The 25,098-nt window shown below is 46.7% G+C and overlaps 2 protein-coding genes across 5 annotated transcripts in view; one reads left to right on the top strand and one right to left on the bottom strand.

Annotated features, from left to right (window-relative positions):
- The window catches only part of LOC135917325 (acetylcholinesterase-1-like), a 121,627-nt gene that overhangs the window by 43,015 nt on the left and 53,514 nt on the right, over positions 1-25,098 (bottom strand). The window lies entirely within an intron of this gene.
- LOC135917327 (lactadherin-like) overlaps positions 1-25,098 on the top strand; it is a 127,349-nt gene that overhangs the window by 48,786 nt on the left and 53,465 nt on the right. The window contains exon 1 of one of the 4 annotated variants that reach the window (XM_065450912.1): positions 4,456-4,908. The exons of 2 other annotated variants lie outside the window; for them this stretch is intronic. The gene's annotated coding sequence lies outside the window, so the exon portion shown is untranslated. Of the gene's footprint in view, positions 1-4,455; positions 4,909-12,805; positions 12,981-25,098 lie in introns of those variants that run through there. One more of the 4 variants, XM_065450914.2, reaches the window with a different exon arrangement.

Below are 25,098 nucleotides of genomic sequence, written 5' to 3'. Positions count from 1 at the left end.
CTCTTGTAGGAAGGCACATGAAAAACACCACCTCTGCGATCGGTGAAGGTCTCCGCTGACACTTCAGAAAAGTGGTTGCCGCTTACTGTCCGCGGTGCTTAATTCGCCTCGTTCAACAGTTATGTAATTGCCCCGGGCTCGTCAACTTCGTCTGAGCGCATATTAAGAACGGACTTTGAAATTCCATGCCGAAACGTTAGGGGTATGCAAATAGTAGTCTTTGACACCGAATCAAACACGAGTTAAATAGTGCCAGAAGCGTATTAAACGGAATACAATCGAATAGCTTCAAAAAAAAAAAAGAAGAAAGAATCGCGGTTTACGCCATTAGTATAAAAGGATGTTCATAACAAGTAACGGCAATCTTAGCAAGTTTGTGTGATATTATTGCTTGTTAAAAATGTTTCTTTGTTCGCACATACCCCGGATTCTTTAGAGAGGGCGAATGATCGCGGTTTAGAAGAATAAGTATTTTAAGTTGTCTCGAGCCACCGGGATAAATGTTATAGCAATCTTGCTCCGGTTTCGTGTTTCACTCGAAGATCCAAACTAATCGAAAAAGTGTTCCTAAGTTACGAGGACAGGCTATCCAATTCGAAGGAAGACTCGAATATAGGATTATTCAATTCGTTATTCAACATTTTCTTTTTTAAAATATTCGCACACCCCTATTTCGCAAGTTTAGATTGACAAATTCTAGCAGAGGCTCTGGTTTCTGGGCACGTGGTCTCCTCAATTCGATCTTTACATTTCTGCGCGCGCCAAGTCGGTGAGTGGTTACCTCTCCGAGCGAACCGCAAACCTATCGCGAAGTGCAATCGAAATAGATACCCCAAAAAGAAACTGGTGTGTGGGCTTGCAGACTTTGAGCATGCCAAATTGCTTGCCATATGTTCTACATCCTCCTTCTATCGTCATCGTCACCCATCATGCACCTCTTTCTTCCCTCTTTCTTTCCCTCTTCCCCTTCCCCCAATGCCGAGTAGCTGGCTAGAGGAATACACCTCAGGCCGACCTCTCAGCATTTCGTATCATTAAACTTCTCTCTCTCTCTCTCTGGTGTGTGGGCGTGCGCAGCGACCTTAACAGGGACTTGTGTAAGTTCGAAAGCTGAGCCTTGTGTTTGCCGTCAAATAATGCTTAACTATCTATTTATCTATCATTTGACATAGCTTCAGCTGCCACGAATAGGTACCGCACTCAGCAGCGCGGTGACATGGTGGTCCTATCATGTGACACAAATTGATTAGCCTATAGAAACGATTTTATATATATATATATATATATATATATATATATACTTTTTAGTTTCGTGCTCCATATGGGTGGATGAAAATTTTCATGCCATGTCAGTAGTACTCCTTGAATCCTATGTCGCGCCTTCTTATAGGAAAACACAAGAAATATACCACCTTTGCGATCGGCGAAGGCCTCCACTGACATTAAGAAAATTGGTTGCCACTTTCTGTCCCGTATCTTCGACTCAGTGCACATTTATATAATTGCCCAGGCTCGACAACTTCGTCTGAGCACATAGTAAGATCGGAATTAGAAAGGCTAAGCCAAAGCGATATGAGCATATATATATATATAGAGCGGAGAAACCCATTCGCAAATGCATTGCATAATTTATCTTTAACCCATCCTGGTCCAATTATTCCTGCAGAAATCATAGCGCTTTCAAACAACTATCCGACGACACGCAATAAATAAATAAATAAATAAATAAATAAATAAATAAATAAATAAATAAATAAATAAATAAAACCCACCACCACAGAGACTGACTTTAGAATCTGAGCGTCATCAACTGCAATTACGTAACTTGTGGATTGCGTACTGCAGATAGACTTGGTTTTGCTGATATTTCATAAATGTCCATGCATCGATCGTATCACGCTGTGCGGCGACTCTGTGCGGTATTTCTGGAGGATGCTGCCTTAGGCATATCACTTGTCTTGGGTGGCACAAAAGATGGTCTTTGATATGGTTGGCCCATAAAAATTCACTACATTATGATTGTGTAGGCGAGAAATATAATACAGTTCGAATAACCGTACGCTTCCTCCAACGCCTAGATTTGTTGGCGATTCTCAGAGAAAAAAAAAAAAAAGCACTCGCTATTTCTCTGGAAACTGCGCTGATAATTCGTTTCTGTATTTTGACAGTTATTTTTTGGTCATTCATATGCACGAAATGCAGCGTTGTTCCAGCTAATTTTAGCCAAACTGTTCAACGAGAAATGAAGAAAGATTGAAAAAACACGGTGCAAGGCATGGTCCTAAGACCCATGGTGTTGTGATGGTTGGTTGGCTGGCTGATTGAAAAAGTTTATTAAGGTCCTGCAAGGCGCCCGTTAGCGCGTAACGGACAGCTTCCACGTCGGGATACGCTTTTCAAACCTTCTCTGTTCTGTCGTCAGAGGCCAGACGACCGAATACCGTAGGTCTTAAAATCGTATCTTGCACCGCGTTTTTTAACCCCCCCCCCCCCCCCCATACCGTGTGTCCCAACGTTAGCTGGGACGCACGGTATGCTTCGTAGGTACGCGTAGCTTGCACGAGGTCGAGCGAAGTATGTAAATCTTTTGGCTGTCCGATGGTTATACTTGTTATTACGAGTGTAAAAAATTGGCAGTGGCTTAGCTCGGCTATGCCAGGATATACGTAGCGAAAGCTAAGGCGTAACATGGTTAGCCTTGGTTAATCTTGATTGCAAGTCTAGGTTAGTCTTGTTGTCTCGCCATGTTGCGCTGTTCGTCTGTTTCCTGGGCGACTCGTTTCCTCTTCATCTCGTTCCAACGTCGATTGCAGGCATCCTCCTGCTTATCAGAATTGTCGCCGTCCATACTGCCGCCTCAACTGTGGTTGCGGCGCACGCGAGCTCTCCTTTTCCATCTCCCGACATGTTATCGGGCATGCGACGCAGCTGGCGAAGCGAGCGGAGGCGAGCGCAACGACGAGGAACGCGGTGTGACGTCGTGTGCCTCCTCGGAGCACGGCCACGGCGAAATCGCAAGTTCGCGGCCAGTAAAGCTTTCGCTTTAAAATTTGGAGGACGCTTAAGGCTTCGCCTTTAAGAGTGGATCGCGATAGCATTCAAGCACCCCTAACTGCTTTTCATGCTGCAACTTATGCAGGATGAAACTGCAGCTTATGTAACCGTAAGGTTTAGAGCGAAACGCTGGCGGCGAATGCTGTGCACGAATACAAGCTTTCTGGCAGAGAAACATGGCCTCTTGCGTGGGTCAATCTCCTATTGCTGCTTCGCACTATTAATATTTCAGTCTGAGAAGAACTAACATAAAAGATGTGCGCTGTCGGTGTTTTTTCCCATTACATTCGTTTGTGGACTGCCGTTCTCAAAATTTTCCGAGGAATAACTGTGTAGAGAATGAAAGGTAAGGTCTGAGCAACTTTGGTGATACAAGAGTGGTCGGGTATGCGTGGTTCGGAACTTGGCACGGAATTATTTTTGCCGAACCACCGTCCAACGCTGGATTTTCCGCGACACGGGGCCCTTAACGCTATCGCATTAATATGTATACGTTGAAGTTGCCTGCCGCTGTCTGCTGTAAAACGTACGTTGATAACCAAGCCAATAACTTCGATTTCTGGTCCTGGAACACTCTGTCAGCCTGCACTGATGGAAAAATGAATAATAATATGTTATGGCAATTAAACATTAATGTTCATTTGCGCACTTGTGTCAGGTAGGCTGCCGTTAAATATTACTATCGCTCGCTAGGTGGGTGTTTGTCCATAAATTTTCGCTCGTGCGGCCACGCCACGCACAGGCAGTTGATATACGCACTCATTAGCCTCGCGTACACCTTCCTCGGCCTCGGTGACAAAAACGCCACTTTCATTCACCGGTGGTCATGACGACAGGGCGTAGGAAGAATAATTGAGCCGGCAAAAAAAAAAGAAAAAAAAGAGAGAGGAAGAATCGCGCCACTAGTCATCGTATGCTCACCGCCGAGACACCGACAGTGACATTTTCTAGCACTCCGAGGGTGATTTGTCTTGGCTCATTGCAAAAGCGACGCCGACTTCGCAGCAGGCGACGATGCGCCCGGCCGGCCACCCGGCCAACTTGGCTCGACTCGTTCGTTGGAGTGCGTTCTTCTAATTGGCCTAATTTGTGACTCCCAGTAGCGCGCAGAACAAAACAAACGTGGCAGCAAAGAAACAGACTGGAAAGAGACCACGGCCTGGCAAAACGGCAACGAAAGAACAGCCATAAAGAAGTCATGAAACGAACTTCGTATTAAACATGCAGGGCGGACATGGAACGATATGGAGAGTGAGAGAGCAACGGAAAAAACAAGAGTGGAAAGAGGGGGGGCAGAGCTGACGTCACATGACGTCACGCGGGGCGTTGCGCTCCCCCGAGCGGCCGACTCGAGAAGCTGCCCTCCTCCTTGGCACTCGCGCGCGCTTTTGAGAGCGTTTTCTCGCGCTTGCGGGCGCCGCTGGCCGATACGAAAAGAACGAAAAAAGTTGCCCCCCTCTTCGGTCCGCTCCCGGCAAAACCGCGAACGCTGTTCCGAGTTCGGGAGCCACACAACACGGCGCATCCCCCGCGCGCGCAGGCTGCCGTGTGGTGCGTGGTTGTGTGCGGCGCGCTTGTTTCAGCCGCGCTGTCTTGTTAAGTTTGTGGGTGACTGCTGTACGTCGTTCTTGCCGTGAATGGTGGCCGTCGAACGTCGTAGCTGACCCCGCCGCCGGGAACTTTGTTGGCTGGACACCTACTTCCCCCGTTGTTGTTGGCGTCTCGCGTTATCTGCTTTCTTTCTTTTTTTTCTGTTTTTTTTTTCGGTGGTGGAGAAAGACTACTTCGCTAGCGCGTGAGCTTACCTTCTCATGGTTCGTCGCTGGCACTGCGTCGTCTGCATCACCAGACGAGGTGAGATTTTGCGTCGTATGCCAAATGCGACTCACGGTATTTCTTTTTGTATATTTTTCCACAGGGAAGGGCATGTTATGTTTGTGTGTGTGAATGACGGGGGTGAAGAGGAGGAGGGGGGAGGCACAAGTGTTTGATTTTGTGGCGGGCAAGACTTTTCGAAAATATTGCTTTGCATTAAAGCGGAACGTTGAGTGCTATGTGAAGGAGCTTTTTTCTTGCAGTTAGACAGTCCAGTCCCGCGTCTATGCGCGCACATAAAGAATCAAATCAACAAAAATTACCCAGGCCCTCTATTCTTCCTCTCGACTCTCTTTTTATTATCCTTCTGGTGATAACGCAGACGGAGCATGGCCTGGTCCACTGAGAGAAAATGAGTTCAGATGAAATCGTTACATGATCTCGACCCTGATTTCTGTTCCTTCCTCATAACACGTGCTGTTTCCACGTCATGAATTTTTCGTTGTTGGTGTTTCTACATTTGGACTCTGCATAGAGGATAACAATTCTCAGTAAAAAGGTCGGATTCATCCTGTCATCTGTCAGCTGTTTTAAGAAACAGCACTATCGCAGTAGTTACCAGAGCAGTGTTACGAAACGTATTCTTGTCGACAAAAATGACACGACAAAGACGGTATTACGACCACGCCGCGTCTGCTGCAGAACCCCCCACCCCAAGCCTGTTGTTCCTCTACATGAGTTAGGCGTGGATTTTCAATAGTGAGGGAGCTTTCATTCCTCACTGCTCATGCATGTTACAAAACCCATGTCGAGAAACATCCGGTCCTGCCGGCATTTAATGTCGGGAAGCGGTGACTGTCACCTTTGGAAAAGTGAGATTTACATGTGCATTTGAGGCAATAACTACCAAAAAAAAAAACCAGTGTAATCACTCACTCGTGATTTAATCAGCTCCCCCTTCTCTCTTGTTGTGTTTATTTCACGAGGGACTTTCAACTTCACTTCACGATGCCTGAACCCTATCAGCGCGCACGAATCGGGGGCATTGATGGCGTACAATGCTGGGCCACATTGATTCTACATTGGACAACGCTGATCCAGCCATCGAGCCAACATTCGTTTTGCTTTAGTGCTCCATCCGACGTAGTGAATGTATAAATTTCCAATGAATCAGCTGGGAAAAACCTGCGTCATTGTTTTTGTTATTTGTACTTCCATAATATCGCGTGACCTTTGGATTACAAGCTTCTGGTACATAATTGATGTCACTGAGCAAGGAGGCCAGAGGCTTGAATCTGCGTCCTCAATGAACTTTATGGAATTACTCCCTCAACATCACGGAATTAGTATTTCGCCTTATCAGGCGACAGAAGTTGACGTTTACAAGCTATATTCCAACCAGTTTGATGCTGCTGAATTTTGTATTCATAAAAGATTTGCTTCCCAAAGATAGGCCTGGGCGTTCGGCGATGCTGTGACGTAGGGTTCGGGGCTACTTTCGGCTACTTCAGGCTCTCGTACGATGATCAACGTTTCTGCGCGTTCTCGCGTTTCGCCTCGAGCGAAGTGCGACCGCCGGTGTCGGGATTCGAACCCTCTGCCTCGCATCGAATGTTACAAATAACACATTCGCTGGGCAACAGCAGATGTCACCGACGTGCTCGAAGCCACATTGGCTTGTTTTATACTTCACATCGATGCCATAATGTAATTAAGTTCCAGCAGCTACACTGTGGCAGTGACTTTCAACCAACCCTGAATGTGCAGGCAGCAATCATCTCAAATGTCATTGTGGAAGCGGATCATCCACGCATTAGCAAACACGTTCACGGCGATATGGCCCCAACCAGGAAGGACTGAACACACTTCCCACTCACTTTCCAGAAACAACATTAAACGCCACCGTACGATGCTATTACATATTTGTTGCTTTATGTACGTGTACAGCCGCAGTCGGGTATCGAACCTGCAACCTAGTACTAAGGCCGTGTTACTGTGTCGCAGTAGAAGGGGGTCACTCATGCGTTGGCAACCACGATCATGACGCTGCTCCAGACATGCGAGAACGCTTCAACGCGTGTTCTCTCTGAAGCGAGCAGTTGCAGGAAGCGAACCAGCGACCGAGTTCTCTCGCTGTGAAAATGTCAAAATCGAAGTGGGCCCTTCACCAGCGTGTTGGGAAACATCACCATGACCAACCACGCGGGAAGCCATCGACCAACGACTATTGCTGCCTTAACATTGGATCTTGTACTGTCCTGTGACTGGCACAGCATGGCCTATGTCGCTTTTGCGCCATTAAACTCGAATTAACTAACTAAATAAATGACTAACTAACTAACTTCCGGTACTCATCTTCCTGCAGATCGTACGCGGCCGGACGACACCGTCTTGTTCCCGGTTGCTCTGAATTGCGCAGTCCGTAGTCGAACGCGCACCAAGTACTCTTCGTCACAAGGTCGCAGACGAAGCGGGCCCTCACCCACGCGTTCAGAATCAACCTCACGACGCCTGCCCCACCTACGCAAGAAATGCTTCAACGCATTTCCTATACTCATGCAGCTTCCAGCAGTTACATTACACGACCGGAGAACGTTCCGGCTATTTTATGAACGGTATGTACAACTTCCGCGAGGCGAAGCTGCACCGCTCTATGCAATCCTGCCTGGGCTTTCAGAAGGTGATCCTGCTGTCCATTGCTTGGGGAAAAAAAATAGAGAAACAATTAACAAAATAAGAGAGCCATTCCGTGCGCTTGTTGCGGCTGTCGGGCCGTCTTAGCAGCTCTCGGTGCTTGCCTCCAAGAGGGTCTTTCGGGCGCGATGAGTGTGCGCCCAATTTAATCGCGCTGGGCGATCAGCGGCGCGTCCCACGTGCGACGCGGCGCTTCCCAAATTTCGGTCGACGTCGTCGCCGTCATGGTCGGGGCGGGATCGATTCCGCCGCTCGCCGCGCCAGTTCGAATAATAATGATAAAAATAATAGTAATAATAATAAAAAAGCATGCTGGAAAGGTGCGGCGAGCCACGCCACCGCATTTAGGCGGACCGGGCCCCTTCCTCTCCGACACGTCGCCCTGCGGGGTCCGAAACGTCGTCCCCCTGGCAGGTTGCCGACTACGGGTAACGCCGCTGGGCGCGACGCCCAGTTATGGGCCAGGTAACTTTTTTTGTGTGTGTGCTTGGTATATACCCGCTCACTAAATTGGTGCAGTTTTGTAGAGGCTGCGAGAGACTCTGGAACGGGCCGGTTATATAGTCTATCGTGCGCGAGAAAACAACACCAAAGAAAGAAAGAGGGGGAGGGGGTGGCACCAGAAGTGAGAAAGTGGGTGGGTGGGCCGGGCTAAGGGTGCCAAGGACAAAATGTAGCCTAGCACCGGACAAATTTCTTATTTGTTGTGCCGTCAGGAGTTGTGCCGCTCGCTGGCATTACTACACCAAGCGGGGTACCTTCATGAGCAGTCCCCTGAAGAAGGTACAATGGAACATACCTGACCACGACGAGGAAGAAGTTCGGCATGCCGGTCCGCCTTATGAGAGCGTCAGTTTAATCTATGGCCCTATAACGCCCAGAAAACGCTGCACCGTTTTCGCGGGTATACAACGTGTAGAGAGATACCGCGTCGAGATAGATCAGGCTCTCGCCGTTCGACGTCACCTCGCGATGTGAAGCCATTAAGCCGGACGCACTCCGGAAAGTTCTTTGGCGGCACCCCCGCGGCGCTAATATCGCGGCCCTCGCGCGGAGATGCTGCCACCTACCGGAAAGATGCAGCCGCGGGACGCCCATCGTTTAAGCGAGATTGAAAAGGCTTATACGCAGTGTGTGTGTGTGTGCGCGCTTGCTTGCTTGCTTGCTTGCCTGCAACCGCTGAGTTTAGAACCGTCTTTGCGAGCTCGCCACATAAGGGTGTCTTCGTCTGACGTGGCGTGAGGAGAGCGCGCGACTTGCGAAAGCGATCGTCCCGATATGAGTTCGCTCACGGTATGGGCATTCCGGAAGACCGATGGCTCGGACGGGGGTTTGGAGAGGGGGGTCCGGCTTCTGACGAGATCGTCGACCCGCTTGAAAAGATCGCGATAGCTGACTCGTTATAACGAAAGCATTTCCTTTGTCCCGAAAGTGTTTGGTCCTAACGTTTATACAGTGACTTGTGTTTTTATTCGGGCAACATTGGAAGATTTCGCGCTTCACCACTGCACCGTTCTCGTCCACACATCGCGGCAAGACTGAATTTTGTTTTGGTTCGCATCGTTGACGTTCAAACACTTGTCACCCCTGTTTATTTTTTATTTATATTTGTTTCTATATGGGGGGGGGGGGGGGGTGTCAGGACGCTTAGTTGCCCAGAGGGAGCGAAATCAGTGTACGTTTTTCCAGTGGCTCGCATCTATAATGTCTAGGTGTACATGCAATGGCGGTGTTTCCCTTTTTTCTGCATGAACCAAGGGAGCAAAGTCACCAAATGCTTCATTGAACAACGTGAATCAAAAGAAAGAAAGAAAGAAAGAAAGAAAGAAAGAAAGAAAGGTGATCTTGGCTGCGAAATGTTAGCGAGAACGACGTAACGACGAGGCCGAAATAATCTTTTAAATTTATTATAAAACTATGGTAGGGAAAGACGGGAGCCAGCTATTACCTAGCGGTGACCTGACATATGTGCCGTAAGTACGGCGCATTCTCCATGAAAATGACTTCACGTAAACCCAGCCGGCGGCAAACTTGCGCTCAGTGCAACACTTGGAGCACGCATACTTGATGCTGAAAAAGTGACGTGGCTGACTGGGTTGGGACTTGGGGAGGCTTTTTTTTTTTTTTTTTTTTGCTGCCTGGCGACTTCTTTTGCCATGACGGCATTGTGGTGATAGTTTTTGACACGTCATGAACGAAATTGAAAAAAAAAGAAACAAAGTAATATTTAGCGGTGTCAAGAAGAAAAGGAAAGGGAGGTGGGGGAGGGCTTACTGACTTTACGAAAGGTGGGCGTGCGTAAAATGTATAGTGATGCAGTGTAGCATAGTAAGTATAGTAAGTGCAGTATAGGATACCAAAATTTATAGTGACAGAATTCTATTTATCCCAAGCCCGGCACTCCTATTTATGGGTTGCTGCTCCTTGTCGAGATGTCTAACTTATTGGTCGCTCTTACTGGCCACTCATAAACGTTTTTCCCAACCTATAAAATCTGTTCATCAAGTGTACTGTAGAGGGGTGCTGATTTGGACTGGCCTGCACATGTTTCAAACGCGAAAAAAAAAATACAGCTCAAGAAGAGCACAAAACGGAGTGTACAAGCTAAGCTGCCTTTGATTGTCACTATCATTCGTCCCATTCTTGTGTTGTGTTTTGACGTTTGTATTTTCTTTGGGCCTCTTTGTCAGACAATGCTGATGGTGTTTATCGACGTTGTTATAATTCAAATGACTTGTCGTTTTCCGAGCAACACTGTCTATTTCCCTATTTCATTGCTTTACCGAAGAATTTTAGCAATCCGAAACAATGCAAGGGCTATGTGAGGCACTGTATAAAGAGGAAGGTTCAGAATTGAATTGGCCACCTGGGGTACGTTAAGGTTCACTTAACGCTTCTTGCCTCACGAGCGTTTCTGCATTCCGTCCGCATTAAAATGCGGCCGCCGAAACAGTGTATAGAACCCTTGACCTCTTGTTCAGCAGCAGATTGCCATAGCCACTGATTCGCCTACGGCAGGTTTGCAGGAGCGTAAGTTCCAGCGCCATCTTGAGGGGTGTAGACCTGTGCACCTTTGCAATACCGGCGATGTAAAGAAAATGTTTTGATCAATCAATAGAATATGGAACGATCGGATTTGTTGTCCTTAGTGTGGACGTCGTTCTCTCAGCTGCAAAGAAAGTGTTCGGCTTGGAGAAAAAAAAAAAGTTAGGGCGAAAGAAGGGGTTGGGCTCCAGGCACTCTTGCAGGAAAGGTCTTGCAAGGGAACTTTGCGCGCTGCTGAAGATGAAGTGGTGAGATTAGGCCGTGCGGCTGCACTCATTCGCAGGTGACCCTTCCGCGAAGCGCGTCATTAACCAGGCCGCTTAACAGCTATCTCATATCTCTCCCCTGCCTTCCTTGCCCGCTAGCCGAGCGATTGCTCTTTTTGTAGCCGAGCCGAGCCAAGCCAGCTCAAACGCGCCAGTGGTATCTGCCGAGGCGCCGGCTGTATGTGAGCGTCCGAAACGATTTTGCCGCAATCCGAGCACTGATGAAGGTGTATCGGCCTGGTGTAAGACCGTAGCAAGCTTTTTTTCCTTTCTAGTGAGCTGGCGGACAACTAGGTAGCGTGAGCCAAATTTCCCCGGTGCTTGCTTTGCAAGTAGCAACAGAAGCGTTCCCGGAATCGGGCCCTTCTGTAATTATAGTCTTGGTGGTATGTTAAGAAGTGTTAATGGGGTTGATATCGTCGGGCGGCCGCACCCTCTGGACTGATATCGACGTAACGCGTGCTCCCGAGAGTTCCTTGTTAGAAGAAGAAGAAAAAAATAATTGTGTAGATAGCATCGACGATGGTTGTCGGTATATGCGCGAATAGCCGAACGCTTCTGCAAAGCTGTTCGTTTTGTTAAAGGAACGATGCGCTTGGCAGGCGTGCCTGTTACAGCGATGACATTTGGGCAACGCGTGTTGCTTCACTGCGCGTGATCACGCAGATAAACAGAGTCGTCAACCAGGACATCTGTAGCGGCAGTACAGGTGGGTTATACATACAAGCCGATTCGTCATGCATATGTTTTTTTTTTCCTCCAGTGGTGTGGAAGTGTACGGCGCATCGGACCCGTGAAAAAAAAAAAAGACATCATTTAGTCACAATAACAACACTGTTTTTTTCTTATAGAAATAATCAGGTGCACATGATTGTATGTTTGACATAAAAACTGTTTACAGCGCAAACAGTTTATGTCAGTTAAGTAAACAGTTTTTATGTCAAGTATGCACCAACTTGCCCAGAAAGAAGTTTTAATGACATGATTGTATGGCGCACATACATTCAGTTTAACGTAACACCGTGTTCTTCTCGGAAGGTTGTTTTTGTGGATCTGTACTGTGTGCTAAACTTTATTCTTTAGATTTGTCCTGTTGCTCTTCCTTTCTTCTTTCCTCCCCTCCTTCCTGTCTCCCATTTCTGTGTTGCTGTCACCTCCCTCCTGAAGAGCAGGCAGGCGTTGTGCCCCTCCCGGTGGCAGTTGCCAGCCTGCTCCTCGCTTTCCCTTTCCTGTTATTTGTACATATGTGTTCAAAACAAATAATAACAATAATTTCGTGCATACAGAGAACTCCACTGTCGTATGGTGTGTATAAGAGGCACCACGGACCGGTCCGGCCACAGGCTCTAAATCTTACCGCCTTATACCCGCACTATATGGGAACCTTTTGTGCGCGCTGCCGTTTTTATGCCGTCTGCTATGCGGTGGCCGATTTCACTTCGCTTAAGCGCGTCTTGGAGTGGAAGTTGGCAGCCGGAACCGTACGCACCCTGTATCGCACGAAATGGACACACCCACGCAGCCGACCACGAAAAATGGCTTTCGAGTTGTTGGAAGACTCTAAGAAGGAAACGAAATAAGAAAAGTGGGACAGCCGCACGTATGCGATTGCGTGCGGTGCGGCAGGCCTATTCCGCCGTGAACCTGCACAACCGTGACCTCGGGAGATTGCGAAGACCACGCCCCCACACACACACTTGAGTCTCTTGTTTTACGAACTTTCCCAATGGGCAGTGTGCGCTTTTTCCATATGTTCCGTACAGCCTCATGTCGCAATCTTGAACGCCATAACCGTTGTGGTTGTTGTTTTTCGAGAAACACGATGTCGTGGGCTTCTTAGTATTGCCTTCGTCCTATAGCTATAGCAATGTGTGCTGTAATCTAACCGTACGTCTGCGTTTCACGCACGCGCATAGAGGGCCGACGTTCGCCCGCTGTGCTCCCGTGCTGCGGTACTGATCAACGTCCGGGACGCCGGCCGAATTGATTGTGTCGTAAATAACTTTGGCCCAGTTTAGAAGACGCGGGCCCCGGTAACGCACCTTGAGCGCAGATGTGCCCTAAGTGGAACAGCTTGCCCGCCGAGCAACTCCTACGCCACGCACGGTTCGTATCTTGTTCACTACGGCGACTCGTACTTTAGGGTGACATCACCGCCACGCAAATCTCTAGGGCGGGGGGGGGGGGGAGGCGAGGGGGACCGGCAATCTATCGACAAACGTACAATCGGAAGACGTGTCCAGTTGACGTCTTATCTTAATGTCATGACTAAGCAGCTTAAGCACTATAGCTGTTCCCGCGTATTTTTTTTTCTGTTACTTTTATTTTAATTTTTTTTTTACCTTTTTGGCGAGATTTTGCGTGGCTCTGCTAAATGGCCTGCGACACGTCGCCACTGCTGGTATGCTGCTGGCATTTTTCCAACTGGAGCAACCGTCGCGAATTCGCTGCTGATTTTCTGCGCCACACCCCTAGTATAACATATGGCTTGTACGTGCAGCGCGAAGGTCCCGTGAATGTTGTTGGTCGCAGAGATCATAAATCCCCGCGCCAGTTAGCGAGAGTGACTCGGGCTAAATGGTTTTTTTTAGTCGCCCTCATTCCGTGGAGGTGCTTGGACGACAGAAAATATAGTTAAAAAAGAAAAGAGCCTTTATGAGGGTTCTCTTAAATTTCTCATGAAAATCCACTGTTGTTTACGACGGCTTTTTCCCTCCATAACTATTCATTTCTTGACTTGTTTGACCACGAATTTGGCCACCGTCAATTATAATGAGCTTTCTTCTTTTGCAATTAACTGCCATGTGCTTCACACGGTCACATGTTGTATCTCCAATCACTGTATCAATATTACCACTGTTGTTATAGTCACTGTCGCTTATCTTGTGATTGTAGGTCTCGATGAAGTCACCCGAAAGGTCGTCTTTAATTACTGATTACGAGCACAGTGATACCAAACAACACTCAGCAGTTAATTTTCGTGCGGAAAGTCTCGTCTCGTCAGTTAACCTATAACCGAAAAGTTGCTAAAGAAAATAAATAAATAAATAAATAAATACGTTACAATAAAGTTTGCTTTGATGTTCAATGACGCTCTTTTAAGAAAGATTACTGACTTTTGCAGATAATTTGCATACTTTGAATTAACGTACTTAACATAATTGAAAATATCTGAAGGAAATTAGCAAATGCCCAAGGAAAAGCTCGGAAACAACTGTAGTGCTAGAGGAGGGCAGACATGCTGAAAAAACATGAACCGCGTTGTTGAATTGTACACTTCTTTTTTTTTTCGTAACAGCTAGGTACGCAATCACACACTTTGGCGCTCTGACATGTTATAGTGAACTCTTCAGTTTTATATCTTTCAAGAGTTGGCCGAAACTGAAGGTTATATCATCGAGAAGGAATGAAGAAAAAAATGAACTGTGCCCACGGCTGGGATTTTCTATGTAAGAAAGTCCGTAGAAGAATTCGATAACTTTGTCAAAGTATACAGTGTGGCTTTGTTCATCTGGCAGTACGTAATCAATTGATAATTTTTTTTGTTACGGCCCTGAACCTGGTGAACAGCATGCTTTTGTTGATGGCTCTCGTTTTCTTAAGACAGCAATTTGACTCACTTAAGAGTCGCAGGTGCAGATGTTCGCGGTTCCAATACAGCCAACGGTACGCACTAATACGGAGTCAATTAGCATATGAATACAAAAATTGGAGAATCTGAACGGGTTCGTTTTGTGCAGCGTGCGAGAAAACCGGGCCCAGAGAGGAGAGAGGTTAAATGAAAGGCAGGGAGGCAAGCAGGACTGAGCACGGCAATGGGCTACGCTACCCTGCAAGAGGGTGGGGAGGGGAGGGGGTGGGGAGATTAAGGTAAGAGAAAGTCCACTCTTGATATCACCGACGAGCAGTGGCGTAGCCAGAAATTTTGTTCGGGGGGGGGGGGGGGGGGGCTACGCCACTGGCCCAATATATATATATATATATATAGCTGCACGTTGCAGCTCCGCCTCCTCCTTAAGAGGAAGCTTTAGCTCGGGCGCTCCTATCTACACACATATAAAAGAAGCATTCGTTTTTCTCGGCAACCACTGCACCAAATTTGATGAGGTTTGTTGCATTTGAAAAAAAAAACTTAAAATCTAGTGACTACTGGTTTCGAATTTTTCATTTAGGTGGTCAATCATTTATTAAATATTGGACAAAATTGAAAATTTTCAGAAAACGGAACTATCAAGTTTAAAACTCAGTGACTCAACAATGAAAAATTATATCACAATTCTGTGAATTGCATCTAATAGTACATCTACAGTGGACAAAATAGATATGTTACAGATGAATCTCAAAAAAATTTAGTATTGTGGAAATACGTCTTTTGCAGAACCCTTGTACACAACGTAACCAATTCACGTAAGATACAAATTGACACAGCAAACTTGTCCGCCTTGACTGGTATAATAAATGCCGTTTACAGAACCAAAATATATGTTCTTCATGTATAGCTAATAATTTGTAAACGTCGTGCTTCTATTTTTTCGAACTTTCCAATTTTTCAAAATGTTTTAAACAAAATTCAGGCCCTAAATCGAAGTTCTGTTTCCAACAGACACTAAGATATAGCTTTCTCTCTCAAATGCAACCAATTTCAATAAAAGCGATTAGCAGGATTATCTCAGAAAAGCGTTTCTACGTTTTACAAGTATTTGAATAGGCCGCGTCGGATTGGGCCCGAGCTAAAGCTTCCTCTTAAACAATTTATCGAGTGATCAAATACATGAATAATAACTGCATTGTCATTGCCAAAGATGCTGCAAACGAATTCTTGAAAGCTACGCACTGTAATTACAAGTAAAATATGTATTTTTTCATAAAATATTATGCTCGTATGTGCCAAAAATTGTGCCCAACATAACTGACGTCAATGCTTCCATGTTTTTTGTCTATTTATTAAGTAAATAAAACATCACACGAACTTTAGAACTATATCAGTTAGAAACCAGGAAAGCAGTGCATGCCACTGATATGAAAAATTAAAAGGCAATGAACTGAACAAGTTGAGGACAAATATGTTAATGAAACTTTGTCATTCAAGAACCGTGCTTACATTTTTGTATATATGCAACGGCCAGTGAAAAATCTCAATGACGCTGTCGTTTGTTCTAATGTATTATGCAGGAGTAGCTGTCCCTTGTCGAGTATCGTGAGTAATTGCACCGAAGTTATAGTCGCGACAGAGAGCACGCATAAAAAGCAGGAGTTCTGCAAGATATATGAGGGCAAGTCAAATGAATGAGCCAACAACGGGGTACCTTATTTAAAAGTAGTCTTCGTGAAAATTTAGACATTTGTCCTATTGACTAACGAGTAGCGTGATTCCCGTCTTATAAAACTCCTTGGGTTGCTGCTTCAAAAAGTCTGTATCTGGTTCCGTTGAGCTGTTTCTTTCGGTTGCCCCAAAATGTAGAAGTCGCAAGGTGACAGGTCTGAGCTCTATGGCGGATGTTGCAGCGTTTCCCACTTGAACTTTGCCAGTTTTCTATTAACCACATAAGCGACATGGGGACAGGCATTGTCGTGGAACAAGATAACCCCATTCGTCAATTTTCCACGTTGTTCGTTCTTGATTGCGACACGTTGCCGTTCTGGCGTTTCACAATATCGGAAACAATTGATAGCCTCTCAAGATTTAGCGAATTCTATCAGTAATGGACCCTGTCGATCGAAAAAAAAAAGTCAACAACACCTTTCCAGCGGAAATGATGGCCTTTACGTTCTTTGGGCGTGGTAAATTCGAATGTTTCCACTGTAAGCTTTGCCGTCGTGTTTCAGGCTCGTAGTAGTGGCACCAAGGTTCGTCCCCGATCACAGTTGCAAACAAGAAGTCGTCATCCTCATTGTGATACCCGATCAGATGAGTCAAGGCAGCGCGAAACTTCTCCGTCTTCTCGCGATGGATCCAAATCTTGGGGATCCATTGCGCACCAAAGAGCCAATAACCAAGAAGCTCATGAATTATGGCGTGAACCGAACCGTGACTGATGTTCAGACGGTCTGCCAGTTCATCGATGCTTATCCTCCGTTCTCGTTTCAGCAGCTCATGAACCTTTGGAATTGTGGGGGGATGATTGCACGATGGTTTTGGCACGGTCTTAGAATGTCTTTGCAACGTCCTTTGAACCGTTTGCTCCAACGCTTCACAGTGGTCAGTGAAATGCAGTGTTCAACGTACACGGCAGCCATATGGTGATTAATTTCTGTTTTGGAAACACCTTCATCTGTCAAAAACTTCGCGACACCGAGCTGTTCAACTTTTGAAGTGTCCATAATGTGACGCAACCACATTCAGCCCAGTGTATGAGAGCATTAAAGAACATTTTTCACACCTGCGTGTCGCTTTTGTAAATGAGACATGCCATTCTTCTACGCGCATGCCTCGCAGGTAATGAGCCGAACCATTATTGCGTGGTTAGGGTAGGCTCACTTTCATTTGACTCGCCCTGGTACATTAGAAATGCGAAAATACGGCTTGATAAAGGACAAAAAAGTGTCACTGGAAACAAAGTTCACTGCATGTATACACGAAACCTCGCAACAATATATTTAAGTATACATTTAAGTCTCCAATGAGTCTATGTATGTAAGAAGAAGTAACTGTATATATTGCGTCAAACAAGGCAAATAAACATGTTGCACAATCATAGATTCACAGAATCCTAGATTCCGCCCCCATTCCATCCACTCCCCCCGATGCATTGCGCGCGACGGAAGGCGACGCGCTTGCTCCCCGCTTTTCTCCTTTGCGCACACAAGTCTGAGCCACCATCGTCGGCTCACCCATTCTACCTCCCCTCCTACGCTTTCACTCGCACATACAGCATGCAGCGCGTGGTCACGATGTTATCACCATTGGACTTTATACGAAACATGAGGGCGACGGCGACGGCAGGAATGCGCCTGGAGTGTCCATATAATTGTTTTCGCAATAATATAATAAACGTATCCGGCAACTGAAGCGTCCCGTCACCCATTACTTTCCGCAAAAGAAGTATCAAAATCGAACTTTCACCATGCGACAATTCGCTGCGCCGCAACAATGTATTTTTTTGTGTGAGGCGGAGGCACCGAAATGAAAAAAAAACGCATAGGAAAGTATGTTGGCCAGAATCGAATGCCTACTTCGGGCACCTAATGGGGCTACGGAAGGAATACCGAAGAAAACATGAGACGCTTGGTCCACTGAGAACCATACGCATAATGCTCAGTATCCTACAGCGGCGAAACAAGACTTTCCGGAAAGGTTCCGCTCAAGGAATGCGGTGCAATCCTTCGAGTCCCCACACTGATGGCGCCGAGCGACCATTGTTTTTTTTTTTTCTCGTCTGCTAGCCAGAAAGCGTCCAAAACTATGTCAGGTGAAAATGCACTTGGCCAGAGCAAACCGAACACGCACCGAAGTGCACCGCACGGTGGTCGGGGCCATACGAGAAAAACGTATGCGCTCTGGCTGTCTCTGGCAGCTCGCGGGTAGGATAGCGAGAACAAAAAACAAAAAAAAAATGAAGAGGCTCGATGTGGCCTCGCGAATAAAAGTCAAAGTAGAAAAAATTAAATAAGAAGGTAGTTACTTTGGCTGGCTTTAGAGTCTTGACATGGATATTCTGGCGTAGGTTAAAAAAATGTTGATATTTTTTTATATGACATGACGGCACAAATGAACCACCCCAACGTTTCGTCTCATTGGACCTCGCTGCCTTCTTTGTCAACTCGTCTGCTGGTGTGTTGATTTGGCTTGTCTCGTTGTATGTTCCGATGTAAGTCTTTAGAAAATCAATGGACCTCTGGCGTCAAATATTTATAACAGCATTAAACCCACAATGTTCCGCAATTGAAAATCTAAAGCACAACTTTGGAAATGTCAATGCACCTTTCACATCAAGAGCTTATGAGATTTATACCTATAAAGTTTTGCAATTGATATCCATGCGCTCCATAGATTCCGTGGCCTCAGTGAGATGCCGCGGCGAGCCCGCTCACCATCAAAGGGCCCTTGAAACTTTGTGCTCGGATGGGACTGCTTGGCGTTATATGACTCCCGGTTATGGGCGTTGCCACGAAATCCAGCCCGAGTTTGCAATCTTCGCGGTTAAATGTCTTTTCGAGCGTCAAAAAGACATTCTAGACATAATCCAGAGTGATTTCCGGCGCCGGGGGTCGCTTTGGTCGGCGGTGCATGGACAACACGAAAAAATTTCGGAGGGGGCTGAAGCCCCATAAGCCCCCCCCCCTGGCTACGCCCCTGCCGACGAGGGACAGTTGTTTGCTCTACCTGTATATCACAGACGGTCGCTCAGTCCAGTAGTCTTGGGAAATCACAGCAACGCTTTTGATGACCTTTTGTAAAGTTACGGTATGCGAGGCCATGGTACCAACATCTTGTTCAGTGTGAAGGGCTTTCCATCTAGCTGAGCTAGAGATGCGTGGAGATCATGTCTTTCATTTTCAAACGACGGGTTGTGACATAGGAGGTGTTCCATCGTTTCATCGACGCCGCAGGCATTGCACTCGGTGCTATCGGTCATCGCAAAAAAAAAAAAAAAAAGAAGATGCATTGGCGATTGCAACGCCCAGGCGTAAGTGACGCAGCACTGTTTCTTCATTCTTGGGAAGAAAAGGCAACAGCCGCGGTTGCGTAGATGTGTCGAGAACAACTTGCCTTACTCAGTAAACTGGGGCCGAATTCACGAAGTTTTTCGTTACACCCACCACCGTCGGTTTCAGCCAAGCCCCTCTCCCACTTCTGCGTAAAGTTACCAGACGCAATGGCAATGATTCACAGTTCTCTCGATTTTTTTTTTTTTTTGCTTTGTTCATTTATCAGCCGAGTCACGGCTGGTGGAGTGTCCTGGATTCGCGATAAGCTATAAACTTTGTATCAACACGGCTCTTGTCCTGGGAAGAAAATGAATAAATAAACGGAGACCCATATAGCTTTCGAGTGGCGCAGGTGTACAGATTCAGTCGCCCTGGAGTTAGCCGTTAGACTCTCTACGGCACACTTCGTTCTAGGAAAGCGTGTAATCGTCGAGCGTGTCGGCACAAAATACGGTTCGCGGTGTGTCAGTTATACCCCGCTGCGCTATAATTTAAAACGCGGCTTTCGCGGCAGGGATCTACGCTCCGCCTTGTATCCAGCGACAACGACCTTGGGCCCTTCACCGCAGGAGACATAAGCGTGTAGGACAAAATAGAAATTTTAAAAATCGCTTCGTGAGGTATATTTATTCCTGCGTCCTACGCTGAAAAAAGAGGAACACAATCGAAACAAACGAAGAATAACAACGTCAAGCACACAAAATCAGCCCGGCTCGCCCACGGTTCTCCGAGATCCCAAAACGGGATGAATTGGCCCTTCGCATTCTTTTTTTTAATATATATATATAATGCGACTACATTTGTTCTTTATTTCGTTTCTTTTTCTTTTCCTTATTTTTAGCGCTCGGAAGGAAACTGTCAGTGGCCATGTCAAGAGGCGATAGCGCCAAAGCGCGTGTGATATAAATGCGGAGCCTTAGGGACAACCAGGACGGTTAAATTTACAAAAAAAAATAAAAAAAAAGTCGCAGCATGCCGGAAATTTGCCCGACTTCCACCGACATGCCATAACGCGGTTCTGCACATCTTCCTATCGCCGTTTCAAACTGTTTCGCATTAGTCTCCCACTCCCTCCTCTCTCTCTCTCTCTCTCTCTTTGACGTCTGCACTCGTTCGCATGCTCGACCTCGTTCTCATCCTCTCCCTCCTCTACGAGGCTGAGGCCGAAAGTCGCGAGGCGATTTAATCATGATTTATGGCGGCCTCTTTCTTCCTGCCTTTCTTTCTTTCTTTCTTTCTTTCTTTCTTTCTTTCTTTCTTTGAAAACACGCTGTTCTCCTCTCCCACCGCTCGCCCGAATATGAAACACGTGAGGCGGGCTTAGAGCTGGAGAGGAGGGTGCGAGTGCTAGAAGCGCCACCTGGAGCCCTTTCTCGCAGGCTTTGGCGTGAGAGAAGGGGGAGGGAAGGTGAGAGAGCTAGAGCTGAGAGCTTATAACAGCCGCCACCACCACCAACAGCAACGCCCGTTTTTTTTTTTTTTTCTTGCCCCTTCTCTTTCTCACTCAACTGTACGCAGTTCCCTCCTCCTTCTCTTTTAACACACTCTTTATATTTAACACTTCTATAGCGCTCCGTCAATACAACTCGACGAAAATTAGCGCGATGGGTCGTCGTTACCTTACGTATTTCCTTACATTCCTTTTTTTTTTTTCTGTACGAGGTTCCCCTTACTCTTTTAATGACAACGTGACAAGATAAAAGTTACGCCGGCCCGATAGCTTCGCAGTAGGCAGTTCACGTGTAGGCGGGAATGGTGCGGCCGAAACCCGGAACGTACGAAAAACCTGTACGATGAAGAAAAAAATAAAAGCGAGGGCTTTAAAAATTAAAAATAGATACACATCTTAGTACGAACACAATGTTGGAAAGGCAGTATAGGAGAACCGGGGTGGGGTAAAAAGTAGGGAAGAGGGGGTGCGATCTGGACAGGCGTGGCATCTCACTCGTGTATTGAGGAGCGAAAGCTCTTATCTGAATTGGTTCGCTGTTCGCTACGCTCGCCGTCCTTCTATGGACTAATACGCGAACGCTGAAGCGGTGCTTCCCATTAGATTCTTTCTATACACTCCCCCCTTTCTTTTTTCTTTCTCCGTACTGACCATCATTTCATTATCTTTTTCCCCTGTTTCTCTATTCTAGTCTATCGGCTTTTTACGATTTTGCGACGGTAGGTAGGACCCATATTTCTCTCTTTCGGGTGCTTGTTTGTGCTATCTTTAAAAAAGTTCGCGCTACGTGTGGCTTGCGACAATTGGGGGGATTTTCGCCTGCGGCGTGATTTCGGTTCCTCCCGTCCACCACGCACTCTTGTGAGAGTATCGCCTCTTGGTTCTGCAGACAAGTTGTTGTTGTTGTTGTTGTTGTTGTTGTTGTTGTTGTTGTTGTTTGTTGCGGCTGTGTCCATAAAACATGGCAAGTCAGTTCGTTGCGCTGTCTTCTTCGTGTGTTTTTAGTGTTGTTGTTTTTGTTATTGTTGCTCATGATAATGATGATGATGGTGGTGGTGGTGGTGGTGGTGGTGTGGTGATGGTGGTGGTGTGGTGATGGTGGTGGTGTGGTGATGGTGATAGTGATAGTGTGACCAAATGTAAACCACCTGTGACGGATAGGCCGAGAACCTAACGAGACGGTAGAGAAAATTTTCAATGAAAACACAAACAACAGCGATCACATATGTTAAATGAAGGAATGTGTAAACATAGCACTCAACCTCTTGCAAGATTGAAATAATTAAACCAAATACGCGCGCACACAAATGAAATGTAAGCAGAGCAAAGAGTTGATCTTGGATAGTCATTCTGAATGAATGGCAGTAATAAAATATCTGCAAGGAAAGTATGAGCGAAGAAACCAACGTACGATGAGCTTAACAATAAGAACTGAAGCGATTGGCGGAGGAATTTCTCTATGGCGATGCATAAATAACTGCGGGAAGGTTGTTGTTGGTGTTACCTTCAACTTTGGCAAGTATACCACAAGCGGGGGGGATTGGCCATGGTTCGCGTTTAGATCCACCGCAGCCAGCACCATCTTCATCATCATCTTTTACCGAAGCTTCTTCTAACTTGCGTTGCTAAAGGGGCTGTTTATGCGGCGACATTCTTGCTTTTGAGTGAGTGAGTGAATAAACTTTTATTTCATTCTTGCTTTTCTCGTTTCTTTTTTGGAATGTCGGCGTTAGTTCGCAGTTCTAGGTTCCCGCAGTGCTACTAATTCCCCTCGCAGAAAAAGAAAACGACTCAACATCAACGTTAACATCTCCAGAAGTATATGCTTCCTTGAGTTCGTTGCACGGGTCAGTGCCTTTGTTAATCACTTTACATTCCTTATTCTTAACGTTCAGTTCTTGTGTCCTTCGATCTCGTCACACTGAACGGCCGACAATGCTCTTTATGCGCCATATTACGTGTCTCTTTTAATTCGTTAGCTTTGTGCAGACCACCGTACGGCTACAAAAATTCTAGGCACCGACGCAATATAAGATGGGCTTATCCGAAAGCAGCCTAAAAAGTGTGCAAAGGTTCCAACACTTCCTTCCTGGAAGCACTCGCATAGTATTTCTCTGGAAGCAGGTTTGTCGCAGCCTACGTAGTACTCGTCGGGAGATAAGTATTGTGTTGACTTTTCATGCGCCAGCCGCGCAATCCACATTGCCCGATGTGCTTACGGATGTGCCTATCGATGTGCCTAGCGATGCGCCTTACGATAGAGCGCCATCCATAACGCCCAATATGTGTTATGGTATCGCAGTCCGCATCACCAGACGCTCACCTACCGACGTGCCTCACGGTAACGCAGTCCACATTAGTCGACGTGCCTAACGAACTGGATGCGTCAGCTGTCCTGTCCTACATAAGCACTCACCTATTCTCAACACATACGTTCACTTCACCCTTTGCCGTTTATTGGGAGCATGCGTCATCAGCGGTGAACGTAGCACTCACACGATCCCCCTAGTGCGTTTAGCAATAAAAGGTAATGGTGAAAGAGTGCGTAGGTGTTCCGTTGCGCCCTGGTTGGTTCATAGCGAACAAGTTCACACGACTTCATTCTGCGCTCTGTCCTATCTTTCGTTATAATAAACCAAGTAAATGCATGGAATTTTAGGGCCGAAATCACGATCCGATTACGAGGCACGCCGTACTTGGGCATCATACCTTGCTGGTGAAGCAGCGCACTGACACGGACACGGCGAAGACACACAAGAACACACGACACTGTATGATGATTAATCACCGACTAGCCCAACTTTCCACATTAGTGGGGCACTTCGGTGCACCCTGTGCACTGTGCAAGGACGTTTTTTGAATTTCGGCCCCCATCGAAGTTATCTTTTTTTTTTTTTATGGCCTTCTTCGTGTAATTTACCAGTATACGCTACCCAACTGTACAGCGAGAAAGTGCGTTCCGTGCAACTAACGTGCCTGAAAGCAGCACTGTTGCGTTGAAAACTGCTCTCCTTCCGGCATATGCTGCCGCGCGCTTTAGAAACGGTTGTTACGTCGATTTTGAGTTGTGCTGTTAGAAACTACTCACCCTTGGTAAACGACCTTTCGCGGCCCCTGAGCCTGATTGCCATGAGCGAGTGCCTGCCTGCCCCCATATCAACGGCTATCAGGTGCACGTGCGTTCTATGCACTGCGTGCCTGTGTGTTCTGTGCTCACAGTTCAATGGTTGAAGACCGTGTAGCCCATTCTTTGACGGCTGTTCTACGTCCTCGATCTGTAACCTTGTGAATGACCTCACCTTTCAATATATACGCTTCGGTGTATGCATTTCCTCTGCTCTATCGCCTTCAAGACTCATCAGTCACGGTCTATATTCTCCGTGCTCTTCGTAATCTGTGTCGACTTGAGTTTCGCTTTCTTTCTTTTCTGTCTTTCTCACCTTTTTTTCTTTTGAGCCCCAGAAAGGTGCGCAAACTCTTTGCGACAGATTGTCGAGCCCTCCCATCCCCTTCCCCCATCCCACTCTTGTATTGTGAAGTCTTTAAAGGACAGGGATGCGAGGAGAGAGAGAAATACCTAATGGGACGCTAGATTGAGTGCTATATCGAGCGTTCGCCGTTTCGCGAATATATCATCGCGCACAACGCGAAAAAGATGTGAGCGTGAACTCGGCCGGATCGTTTTAACGCTTTATCATCAACGGCGACATTTGCGCATTATCGGGCTTTAGACTTCTTGCTCCCGACTTTTTTTTTTTCGCGCCCGTTCTCTAAATATATTACGAACCTCCCTTGCTTCGGAGATGAGGGGATTTCCCTCCAGGACACGGTGCCGTGCGAAGACGGCTTAACCCTTCCTTCCGTTCTTTTTTCAGCGCGTTGATCTCTCTGCGCTTCAAGCGCGAATCGCGAACGTGCGGGCCGTGACGCGCGACCTTTGGAAAAAAAAGGGTAGTCGCCGTCGCCTACTCGTTTATCTCGGAAACGTGCAACCAACGCGTCTTTCCATACGTGTTCACTGCGGATTTGATGACGCTTGCGAAAGAGTGGCTACTGCCGAAGATGTGTCAGGATGTCCGCAAAGGTTACTCGATACAAGCAACCCACTCGCACGCACGCACACTC

The sequence above is a fragment of the Dermacentor albipictus genome, chromosome 9, assembly GCF_038994185.2.
Source record: "Dermacentor albipictus isolate Rhodes 1998 colony chromosome 9, USDA_Dalb.pri_finalv2, whole genome shotgun sequence".
In the NCBI taxonomy this organism is placed as follows: Eukaryota; Metazoa; Arthropoda; class Arachnida; order Ixodida; family Ixodidae; genus Dermacentor; species Dermacentor albipictus.
This window is presented reverse-complemented; position numbering and strand designations above follow the sequence as displayed.